This window comes from Danio rerio, chromosome 17 (assembly GCF_049306965.1).
Source record: "Danio rerio strain Tuebingen ecotype United States chromosome 17, GRCz12tu, whole genome shotgun sequence".
Taxonomy (NCBI): Eukaryota; Metazoa; Chordata; class Actinopteri; order Cypriniformes; family Danionidae; genus Danio; species Danio rerio.
Window position 1 is genome coordinate 58441581 of NC_133192.1, and position 13420 is coordinate 58455000.

The window sequence follows — 13420 nt, forward strand, 5'->3', positions numbered from 1 at the left end:
GCTTAAACACCTGTGAATTGATTCATTTAATCCGAAACAGGGGTTAAAACTGTTACATTGTTGCTCTTTGTTCTTGGTGCGGTTCGCTTTCACACGCCAAAGTTTCTAAACCAGGGGTGTCCACACTCGGTCCTGGAGGGCCGGTGTCCAGGAGAGTTTAGCTCCAACCCTAATCAAACACACCTGAACAAGCTAATCAAGCTCTTACCAGGTATAATAGAGGCTTCCAGGCTGGTGCGTTGAAGCAAGCTGGAGTTAAGATCAGCAGGACACTGGCCCTCCCTGTTCTAAACGGACCAAAATAGACAAAACAAGTCGCGTGTGAGTAAACTCTCCTCACATTGGTCAGAGTTTCATGGTTTATTTTGCAGAGTCTTGCTCAGCTGTCAGGCGGGGTGGTTTGGTGGTGTTTGACAGGGTGCGCGCGATGTGTCTGAAGAGCGAGGAGGGATGCGGTGGGAAGGGTGCGCGACGTATTCGAGGACCGGTAAGGAGACGCGTGATTTCTGGTAGATTATCACTCGTTTGCGGGCATCCTGAAAAACAACTAGCTACAATCGCTGCTTGAGGGTAGTAGCTTCAGACTGGTGTGTAGATTGGCGAGATTAATCAAGTGCTTTTGATGTGATCTATTCGTGAACACTGACATGCTCGACAAACAGTGCGCTGGCTAAGAGTTCAATCATTTCTTTTTTTTTGTTTCAAGCTATTTGAGTGAGGTTTTTCTGTCTGTTTTTAAGGAAGTGTACCAACATTTTTGTCCACATCTGGATGTAATGCATGCATGAATGATGATGATGAATGAAAGTGTGTGCGGGTGGTAAGGTTACCGCAAAATGGAAATATATTATTGTAGATTAATTCCTTGCTCTGTTAATTATTCATTCATTCACTTTCCTTTAGCATAGTCCCTTTATTCCTCAGGGATCACCACAGCGGAATGAACCACCAATTATTCCAGTACATATTTTTGGCAGCGGATGCCCTTCCAGCCTCAACCCAGCACTGAGAAACACCCATACACACTCATTTACACTTACACTCACTCTACAGCCAATGTAGTTGATCAATTCCCCTATAGCGCATGTGTTTGGACTGTGGGGGAAACCGGAGCACCCGGAGGAAACCAATGCCAACATGGGTAGTGATTTTCGGTAGATTATCACTCGTTTACGGGCATCCGGGAGCCTCTTGCAAATGCACAGACTCCCAGATGCCCACAAACGAGTGATGATCTCATGGAAATTGCGTGACTTGGGATGTCTGGAATGACCTTCCCGCCCTACTCATAATTCTCTCTTCATATTGCTTATATGCCTATACATGTCCATAAAACACTGTGATATAGCTGGGCTCAGATCGTATCGCTTTTTTACTACAATCGATCCGCTCCAGAGTTCGTTTCAATCGAGCCGAGACCACCTCATTCAGGCGATCTTGGACCGACTGTTTTGCTGCGGATCTGAGCGCGATTGCTGGATTCACATAAGCCAAACGAACCGCACTAACTGGGCAAACAAGACAGGTTTCCAAACAAAAATCTAGGTGTGAAAGCACCAAAAGATCTGCGTCACAATATGGGGAAAAAAATGGCCGCAGCTTCCTGTTCATGCATGTTTTTTTGCGGCGAGAGGCGCCTTTTCTTTCTTTAAAAAATAGAAACCTTCCGTGTTTCTCAGCAGAAGAAGTTCCCATGGTTGGGTAAACTTACAGCGCAGTGAATGTGAGAGAACAACAAATCATTATTTTACAATCTCATTTGCTGAAATAATAAAAGAAAAACTACACTATGGTGTTATCAAGACTTTCAGAAAGAGGAACACAAGATTAAAATCTTCTTCAAGAGGAAGATGTGTTGAAGCAAGTTGGAGCTAAGATCAGCAGGACACCGGCCCTCCCCGGGTGCTCCAATTTCTCCTACAGAAGGTCGCTGGTTTAAGCCTCAGCTGGGCCAGTTGGCATTTCTGTGTGGAGTTTGCATGTTCTCCTTGTGTTGGCGTGGGTTTCCTCCGGGTGCTCTGGTTTCCCCCACAGTCCAAACACATGCGCTATAGGGGAATTTAGTAAGCTAAATTGTCCATAGTGTATGAGAGTGAAAGAGACTGTATGGGTGTTTCCCAGTACTGCAGCTGGAAGGAACAAAGTCAGAAGTTATAAGTTATTTCAACTTATTTCAAGGGTGTAATTTACAGATCCAAAGCACCTTGACAGAGACAGTGTTTTCTAAAATATCAGCTAAAGACGTCACTCCTGTTTCCACATACAGCAAACTAAATGTGCGCCTGTTAAGAATCAGAAACGGTGAAGTGGGTGTCTGGTTGTCAATATGAAGCCGGTGTGTGTGTGTGCGGACAGATGATGCTGATGTGTGTTGCGGCGCCAGCAGTGACGTCACAGTAATCTATCCATCTGACGGCCGATGAGAGGTTTACGGTTACAGACATATGATAAGATGAGCACACTGACCAGAAGAATAGAAGATCAGAAGTCTTTACATCACAGCACTGAATAACTGCACTCATAACACACTGCGCAAGTGCTTTCCCACTCAGAGTTCACGACTTGTTCTAGTCTGAATTTCTGTCTATTGTCTTGTTTTCACAAATAATGAGTCAAACTTAGCTGAGTTTTTACTTAAAACAAGCTAAAGCATCTGTTAGGTTTTTATTAAGTGAGTTTATCTGTAATGTATTGAGCTGTAATGTATTGAGCCTAGGCCATTTAGTGATTTATAGAGCAGTAATAATACTTTAAAATCTATTCTGAATGTAACTGGTAGCCAGTGTAAGGACCTGAGGACAGGTGTGATGTGCTCTGATTTCCTGGTTTTGGTCAGAATCCTGGCCGCAGCGTTCTGGATGAGCTGCAACTGTCTGACTGTGTTTTTGGGAAGGCCAGTGAGGAGTCCATTACAGCTAAGGTTCTCAAAGTGGGGGTCGGGACCCCTCCAGGGGTCGCGGGACAATGAAAGGGGGTCGCCTGGTGGTTTCCAAAAATCTATTTATTTTTACTAAACCATAAGAATTACCATATTTTATCCATAACCTTCTGAAGAGAAAAAAAATAATCGTTTATACCATATATAGTTACTATAGTAGCTTATAGTTACTACTTCTATTGGATTGAAACCCCTGGGGTACATCGTATTAAAGACACAGCAATACCTTTGGTTAAACTCACGGTTAAACTTTGTGGCTCATTTCCAGCTCTCATACATAAAAAAAAATAAAAGAAGACTGAATGGACTTGGGTCCATTGGTGTGTGTGCGCCATTGCATGCAAGGTTTCTGTATTTATAAAAACCTCAGAGTATATTGGGGGTCGCGACTCACTGGCATTGTCATTTTGGGGGTCGCGGCCTGAAAAGTTTGGGAACCCCTGCTTTACAGTAATCCACCCTGCTGCTGATAAAAGCATCAACAAGTTTCTCAAAGTCCTCACTGGAAACAAAGCATGTACTTTCTGCAATGAGAGATCATCATCTTCAGCTTAACCTCACGAAAACGGAAATGCTTGAAGTTTTTGCCAACCCGACTCTACATCATAACTTTTCAATCCTGATGGACGGGGCAACCATTACTGCATCCAAAATGGTGAAAAGCCTTGGAGTAACGATTGATGACCAACTAAACTTCTCTGACCACATCTCTAGAACTGCTCGATCTTGCAGATTCGCACTCTACAACATCAGAAAGGTCCGACCCTTCCTATCTGAACATGCAGCTCAACTCTTGTTCAAGCTCTTGTTCTCTCCAGACTGGACTATTGCAACTCTCTACTAGCCGGGCTTCCAGCTAACTCTATCAAACCTCTTCAGCTGCTTCAGAACGCAGCAGCACGAGTGGTCTTTAATGAAGCTAAAAGAGCACATGTCACTCTGCTGCTCATCCGTTTGCACTGGCTGCCAGTTGCTGCTCGCATCAAATTCAGAGCTCTGATGTTTGCCTACAAAGCGACTTCTGGCTTTGCTCCTTCTTATCTGCTCTCACTTCTGCAGATGTATGTGTCCTCCAGAAACTTGCGTTCTGTGAATGAACGTCGCCTCGTGGTTCCATCCCAAAGAGGGAAGAAATCACTTTCCTGAACTCTCGCGCTCAATCTGCCCAGTTGGTGGAATGAACTCCCTAACTGCATCAGAACGGCAGAGTCACTCGCTGTCTTCAAGAAACCACTAAAAACTCAACTATTTAGTCTCCACTTCCCTTCCTTACTTGATGATCTCCAGACCTTACCATGGTAAATCCTCATTGTACCGCAGTGCATTATGCTGTATGTTTCCAAACCACAGATCTTTGATCATAAAACTACGCATTTACATAGGTACTTAACCTCATGTTGACCATTTTAACAGCCTAAAAAGTGGACTGTCGCTCTATTGTTTTCCAAGATGGGACTAGGGTTTCTGCTGATGAAATGCACATTTGAGTTTACAAGGAATATGAGCTTGTTTCTTCATGAAAAATAGATTTGAGGGCTGAAATTAAATGTATCTGCTCTTTTATTAGAGGTTTTGTGAAGGCGTATCAGTTTTGACCCGAAGGACCAACAAAAACACGCCATATTCTAATAGAAACGCAAGGGTTAAAAATCAAATGTTTTTATTTTTGTCTGTTGTCAGAAACACTCGTGTGATGTACAGTAGAACAGATTTTGCGCTCCTGGATCACATATTTTGACTTTAAAAGCAGAATGAAAAGGAGGAGAGTAACACGAGCAAGAATAAAGAGTGGTCCGCCTGCTCCTCTGCTCTGTGTTGTCTCTGGCTGAGCTCTTCCTCTGAGCACGGCCTGTAATGGAGCTAATCTACAGCCGTTTGTCCGAGCCACAGGAGTTTTGTCAATAACAATCAGCGTTCAGCAGGAGTAATTAAGGCCGAGGCTTTTCATTAGGCCGGGGGGAGGGGCTTGTCTCCGGGGACGACCGCCGCAATTAGAAACGCAGGCACGCGTCGCCGGGTAATTTCAGCCGCGGCCGGGAAGCAGGAGAACAAACCCGGGACTTTCTTTAGATTCAGGAGGGATTGGGTTTTGTCTGGTGCTGGAGCCCACAGACTAATGGCATAATAAGCAGACGCGCGCCGAGATCTGGAGGATTTTAGGAAGAAAGGAAGAAGGAGGGCAGGCGGAGATAATGAGAGGAGGAAGAAAAGGGCAGAGCTTTGGACAAAAGACTGGAAAAGAGGCAGAAGAGATGCGGATTAGACTTGATTAAGTAGGTAAATAACAGGGATGAGGTTCAACGTTTCCATTCGTGAAACTGACGTCTGTAAAACTGATGTTCAGTCTTAAAGGGGTAGTTCACACTAAAATGAGAATGTGCTCATTTTTTACTTGCACTCAAGTGGTCAAACCACAGAAGAATAAGCAGCCATTGACATCCGCAATAAAAATACTAAGAATAGCCCGAAATGAAAATTCTAGGTCGAAGCGCAAAAGTTCTGGACACACTGGGCAAAAAAAACTAAATGAAAATTTTGGGTCGAAACTGAAAATTCTTGATGCAGTTGTCCAAAAACTAAAATGAAAATTCTGGGCCAAAACTGACAATTCTAGACACACCTGGGCAAAAAAAGATTCGATACCGGAAATTCTGAATGGACATGTCCAAAAGCCGAAATGAAAATTGTGGGCAAAAACTGAAAATTATGAATGCACTTGGCTAAAAAACTAAATGAAAATTCTGGGTTTAAACCCAAATGTTCTGGATGCATTTGACCAAAAACAAAATTAAAAAACTGTGGGTTGAAATTCTGGATGCACTTGGCCGAAAACCGAAATGAAAATTCTGGGCCAAGATTGAATATTCTGCACGCACATGTGCAAAAATAAATAAATGAAGTCAAAACCCAAAAATTTTTCATGCTCTTGGCTAAAAAATAAAAAATAAAATTCTGGTTAAGACTGTCAATTTTGAATGCACTTGGCTGTAAACTGAAAATTAAAATTTTGGGCCAAAACAAAAATTTCTGGACACACACACGTGCAAAAACTAAATAAAAAAATAATAATTTGAATCAAAACCCAAAAATCCTTCATGCAATTGGCTGAAAAATCGAAAGCAAAATTCTGCCTCGAGACTGACAATTTTGGATGCACTTGGCTGTAAACCGAAAATGAAAATTTTGGGCCAAAACAGTAAATTCTGGATGCACTTGGCCAAAAACCAAAATTAAAGTTGTGGCCCAAAACCGGAAATTCTGAATGCACTTGGCCAAGAACCAAAATGAAAATTGTGGGTTGAAACTGAAAATTCTGGACCCATTTAGCCGAAAACTAAATGAAAAATTGTGAGTCGAAACTGAAATGTTCTGAAAGCACTAGACCGGTGATTCTCAGACTTTTTTCATAAAGTACCACCTCAGAATAAAATAGTCTCTCCAAGTACCACCAATATGAGCATTATTGAAATACAGTAGTGTAGTAGGCCCAGTAAAGCAGCTACAACTCAAAGTAAAAAAAAAACGTGGCAGATTACCTCAGAAATATAGGCTATATGTCATATATGGCTTATTATATACATCATTTTTGATAAATATTGAAATGTGTATAGCATGTACATGACATATTTCATTCCTCCATGTACCACAAGAAGGAACCCTGTGTACCACTAGTGGTACACGTACCACAGTTTGAGCACCACTGCACTAGGCCAAAAAACTAAATAGAAATTGTGGGTCAAAACCCAAAAATTATTCATGCAATTGGCTGAAATATCGAAAGCAAAATTCTGGCTCGAGACCAAAAATAAAAAATTTCGGGCCAAAACAGAAAATTCTGGAAGCACTTGGCCAAAGCCAAAATTAAAGTTGTGGCCCAAATTGGGAAATTCTGGATGCCAAAAAAGCTAAATGAAAATTCTGCATCGAAACCCAATGATTCTGGACGCACCCATTCATTTTAAAGTCATTTCTATGCATGTTGTAACAGGACGTGATTGTGAATTTGAAAACACTCATCGCGTTAGATTGACTCAATATTTCCTCTTTTTTTAAATGACTCCAAAATAATCACTCAATAATTATTAAAGAAAAATGACATGATTTTATTCCATTCATTGTAAGTAATACTAATAATAATGCATTTCATTTGTAAAGTTCATTCATTCATTTTCCTTCGCCTTCGCCTCTTATTTATCAGGGGTCGCCTCAGCGGAATGAACCGGCAACTGTTCTAGCATAAGTTTTATCCAGCATATATTTATTCCAGCTGCAATCCAGTATTGGGAAACACCCATACACACTCATTTACACACACACTCATACTCTATGGCCAGTGTAGTTGATCAGTTCCCCTATCGCGCATGTGATTGTACTGTGGGGGAAACCGAAGCACCCGGAGAAACCCCACACCAACATGGAGAGAACATGCAAACTCCACACAGAAATGCCAACTGACCCAGCTGAGGCTCGAACCAGCGACCTTCTTGCTTTGAAGGCACAATGTTAACTACTGAGCCACCGTGCCGCCCCTGATTAAATAAAGTGTGCTTGTTAAATTTAATGAAACCTACACGGCTGCAGGAATGACTCTTCACAGTGTAGATGATGGTGATGTTTGATGGTCATGATGGGTTCATGAGTGTGTGTGACCCTGCGCTCCTCAAAAACACACACAGCGCTACGCGGACGCTCCGTCTGCTTCTCTTATGAACTGATGCGCTCTGACAGAAAGCCTGTAAAAGTCAGCTTAGATTTTGATGAGGAAGACCTTTCATTTTACCGTAATTTACTTACCTGACCCGAGTCTCTCCCCAAAACCCTGGCCTGGCAGCGCTCCTGAAAAACCATCAAAGAAATGAAAGCAGAAAAAAACAACAGCTTTATTTGTCTTCTCCAATCCAGAGACGTTTGATTATTATTTTAAAAATGAAACTTTTATATGCCTTCAGAGTAGATTTATTCTGAACGGTAATGCCGAAACGGACGATTGCGCGCTCGCCTTACATGTTGCATCATCTCCAAATGTCCACCCTTTATATATTGACTGTATTTTTGTGTGTCGGGAGGCATAGTGGCTCAGTGGTTAGCAGTATGGCCTCACAGTAAGAAGGTCACTGGTTTGAGTCCTGCGAGGGTCAGTTGATGTTTCTGTGTGGAGTTTGCATGTTCTCCCCGTTTTGGCTTGGGTTTCCTCTGGGTGCTCCGGTCCCCCCCCCAGTCCAAACACATATATAGGGGAACTGATGAACTGAATTGTCTGTACTGTATGAGTGTGTATGGGTGTTTTCCAGTACTGGGTTGCAGCAGGAAGGGCATCCGCTGCGTAAAAACTTGCTGGATAAGTTGGCGGTTCATTCCACTGTGACGACCCCAGATTAATAATGGGATTAAGCTGAAAAGAAAATGAATGATTGACTTAATTGCTCCATATTGCAATACAATCACATAATATCAGCACTCTCCCACATTTATAGCTGTTAACACTGCCCTTACTTGTGCTTTTTGTTATGAGATTGCAGAAGAATGGTTTGACTAGAACAGGGGTTTTCAAAGTGTGAGGCGCGCCTCCCCAGGGGGGCGCCAGAGCATGTCAGGGGAGGCGCAGGAAAAAATATTATATAATAAAAATATAATTATTAAGTTTAATTATTATATTTATTTTTTTATTACTTTTAAACGTTTTAATTAAACAAAGCTAAAAAAAATAATACGTCAAAAATAAGAAAACGTTTTTTACCCAGAAGGCCATAGCTGTGAATTCGCTTCTGTTTAGCAAGCCCGCCGATACAGGTATATGCCTGCTAATCATGCTGCTAATACAATGGATCAGTTTCTGAGACCCCCCGATTCAAAGCCTTCAAGTTCAGGGCTTAAACCCAAAAGACGATGATATGATGGTCAGTATTTGAGTTTAGGGTTTTGTGGACAGGACCAGCTGATGTACTACGACCTTTATGTGTGGTTTGTCAAGATATTTTGGCTAATGACAGCATGAGACCCGCTAAACTTCGGCGACACCTTGAAACCAAGCATGATGAGGTAGCAGAAAAACCTCCAGAATATGTGTGTGTGTGTGTGTGTGTGTGTGTGTGTGTGTGTGTGTGTGTGTGTGTGTGTGTGTGTGTGTGTGTGTGTGTGTGTGCGCGCGTGCGTGTGTGCGTGCGTGTTTGGGAGGAGGGGGGCTCCAATGGATAAGTTGTGTCAAAAGGGAGGCCCACTGTCTTAGACTTTGAAAAACCCTGGACTAGAATGATCAGTTTTTTCCATCATGCTGATAACTTTTTAGTTGCTTGGCAGAACCCAGGGGGGTCATTACAGCAGGAAGTGTGTGTGTTGAGTTGCAGTGTTGGTAAGTGAATCCGCAGTCTGCTTCACACCAAGGTTATTATAGTAGTTTATATTACAATAATGTTTTAATATATTCTATACATACCGTTTATAAAAATTGCACATCACGATTAAAGTGACCAAAACTATCACCGTTATCGATATTATCACAAACATTTTTTTTTTCAGTGTATGGATTGTTCACATAAAAACAATACTCAATTTTATCTAAGATGTAATTTCTTATCCTTATTAGCGTAACTGTGATATTTAACTGATTTAAAATCAATGTATTATTAAAAATAAATATTTGACAAAAAAAGGTAATATAGCTCTGATCTAAAATTAGTTTTTGGGACATAAACTCAGACACACTCAGACACACTGGCTGTTTCTCAATTCCAAGAACGCAGAGAACGGACTTGTGTTCTTGTGGAGATCGGTCTTGCCAGGTGTCCTCGGAAGAACGAACTCAGGAGACCGCGAGGGCAGAGAACGCATCCTTTGAGAATTGAGATGCTGCGTTCTTCCTGATGGTCACATGACCTTCACGTGTTTTAAATAGTAAATTATTTAAACATTACAGCACTCATAAAACGATTTATTGTTTTTCCCCTTTTCAAAATATATACTTTGCATACAAACATTAGAAATATACTCTGCACTATATAAATAAAACAGATTTTAATACGAATTTCAGCAAACAAACAACCCTTAATGTGTTTATTCCTTTATTAAGATGTCCATGGTAATGTTAACTTTCACCGTTTCATTTAGGGAAACTCCTGAGGTAAATAATTCATAAACTTTAATAATAAATCTAGATAAAATGCAGCGCTTCCCCTCTCCAGTCGCAATGACTTCTGGGACTTCCAGAGCGAGTTCGGTGCTCAAGTCTGCATCGGTGCGTCCTCGATATCAAGATCACATCCGGGAAGTTTCATGCGTCCTCCGTACTTGCAGTCTTGAGTATTGGAACTGAACTTAGGCAGCTGATGATGACGTTTCACGAGAACACGAGGACGCAAGACCGCTGAAGAACGCATATTGAGAAACAGCCACTCTCTCAGTTCAAAAATGAAAGACTATTTCCTTTGATTAGTGACAAGATTATTTCACTTACTCCATTTTCAGATTATTTAGCTTGTTTTAAGGAAAAACTCACTTAAATTTGACTCATTATTTCTGAAAACACGATAATATGTTTTGCTCATCTATATCAAAATGCTAAAATGCTAAATTTGCAGATGTGTGGACTGGAAACAAGAAAATTTAAAGTAAGAAAAGCATTTAATTTTTGCAGTGCAGGAAATGTACTGTGAAGTGTGGGAAAAACTGCGGAAATGTGTTTGATTAGAGCTGCTCTGCTAAATCACATTCATTTCCACACCTTTATTTACCCCCAACCCAAAGAGATCTGCCACATTTGCATACTGATTTGTATAACCCAGATAAAATGGGGGGATTTCTAATTATTTAATACATCTGGGGACCTTCCACTTGATCGGTGCAATAATGTTAATATAATTGCGTAAGTTGTGAGAGGGGGATGGAGGCGTTTGAGGAGCGTTTCAGACAGTAGAAGGATATGTATCAGTGCTGTCAAATAATTATGATCAATCACATCCAAAATAATATTTAGGTTATATTGACCATATATACAGTTGAAGTCAGAATTATTAGCCTTCCTAAATTATTTGCCACCCTGTTTAATTTTTTCCCCAATTTCTGTTTAATGGAGAGCAGATTTTTTTCAACACACTTCTGAACATAATATTTTTAATAACTCATTTCTTATAACTGATTTATTTTCTCTTTGCCATGATGACAGTAAATAATATTAGACTAGATATTCTTCAAGACACTTCTATACAGCTTAACGTGAGATTTAAAGGCTTAACTAGGTTAATAAGGTTAACTAGGCAGGTTAAGGTAATTAGGCAATATTATTATAATTAATTAATATATATATATAATTATTATTATTATTGCCTAATAATATATTATTGTATAATGATGGTTTGTTCTGTAGACTATCGAGAAAAAAAGAATAGCTTAAAGGGGCTAATAATATTGTCCCAAAAATGGTTCTTAAAAAATTAAAAACTGCTTTTACTTTAGCCAAAATAAAACAAATAAAGCTTTTTCCAGAAGAAAAAAATATTATCAGACATACTGTGAACATTTCCTTGCTCTGTTAATCATCATTTAGGAAATATTCAAAAAAGAAAAAGAAATTCAAAGGGGGGCGAATAATTCTGACTTCAGCTGTATATATAATACTATATTCTCAGAAAAAATATATTCATTCATCTTTCTTCAGGTTAGTCCATTTAATCAATAGGGATCGCCACAGCGGAATGAACCGCCAACTTATCCAGCATGTATTTTACACAGTGGATACCCTTCCAGCTACAGCCCAGTACTGCGAAACACCATACACACTCATTCACACACACACTCATACACAACGGCCAATGTAGTTGATCAATTCCCCTATAGCGCATGCGTTTGGACTGTGGGGGAAACCAGAGCACCCGGAGGAAACCCACGCCACACAGGGAGAACATGCAAACTCCACACTGAAACGCCAACTGTTGGGATTCGAACCAGCGACCTTCAAAGTGCTCCACTGTGGTTTGCTCAGTGCTCAACCGCTAAGCCACCAGGCTGCCGTCCTCCTGTATTCACAGTAATTTTCCTCCGCCGCACATTACCATACAGTACAGTGTGTCGTATAGCCTTCATCCCGCGCACCTTCAGTCCTCAGTGATCGGGAGTGAATAGCCGAAGCGAGCACATAGACATTCAGAGCACACGCATGAGGAGAACAAGAGCTCTGTCTGCCGCTGTCGTCCTGCATTTATCCGTCCGTCTGTCCCGCCATTACCCAAACACACGTCCTCATTGAAATGCCAAATCTCCACGCAGGACATCAAGCACTTTACCTATTGTTCCCGCACAATGCTCCTGAGCACAGGTATGGAGCGCCATGCTGAATAATGCATCAGTGGCTGCTCATTGTGTGTGTGTGTGTGTGTGTGTGTGTGTGTGTGTGTGTGTGTGTGTGTGTGTGTGTGTGTGTGTGTGTGTGTACAGCTAAATTATTTGAGTCCCTCATTTCTGTTTAACAGAGAGGAGATTTTTTCAACACGTTTCTAAACATGATAGTTTAATAACTCATCTCTAATAGCTGATTTCTGTTGTCTTCGCCATGATGACAGCACATAATATTAGACTAGATATTCTTCAATACACTAATATTCAGCTTACAGTGACATGTAAAGGCTTCACTAGGGTAATTAGGGTAAAGTTAAGGTAATTAGGCAAGTTATTCTGTTCCTCATAATTGTTTTTTTAGTAAACACATATCCCAGTTTTGGTTCCTGCAACACATTTTAAGAACAGTTGTCTCAGTAAAGCATTTACCACTGTGTAATGTTGCCGTTCCTTTTCACAACACTTAAAAGACATTTAGGGATGGAAGACAGCAAATGATGGAGTCTTTCAGGTCTAACTTTGTCCCATTCTTCCTGCAAACAAGTCTTAATCCTTGTGCACTGTTCAATTTGACTGCCATTTTCATATGTTTGGGATGAAAACATCCACTGAATTAAACGGCTGTACAAATGCATCTGTCAGCTGAAAGCAGAGGTGTTCATACACTCTAAAATAAAGAGCATAACCATTTTTTTAATGTCTGATGGTAAATTATACTAAATGTTTACTATTTTAGGTCTGTTAGGAAAACCTAAATGATTTACATTTGCTAAATGCCAGAATAATCAGAGAATTTGTTTAATTTCTAGACAGTCAGAAGTTTGCACACATTTCCTTGGTGTTTTTTAGCTTTGCTTTTAAACTGTATAACTCTGGTCAAGTGTTTTGGGTCTCCTTCCACAAGCTTCTCACAATAGTTTGCAGGAGTTTTGGCCCATTCCTCCTGACAGAATTGCTGTAACGGAGTCAGATTTGTAGGCTGTCTTGCTCGCACAAGCTTTTTCAGCTCCGCCCACACATTCTCTATAGGATTGAGATCAGGGCTTTGTGATGGCCACTCCAAAACATTCACTCTGTTGTCCTTAAAGCACATTTGAACTAATTTGGCAGTATGCTGAGGGTCATGGTCTGTTTGGAAGAGCCATTTGTGGCCTA

General features: G+C 40.8%; 1 protein-coding gene across 7 annotated transcripts in view; it reads left to right on the plus strand.

Moving 5' to 3' along the window:
* The window catches only part of esrrb (estrogen-related receptor beta), a 115453-nt gene that overhangs the window by 38652 nt on the left and 63381 nt on the right, over positions 1-13420 (plus strand).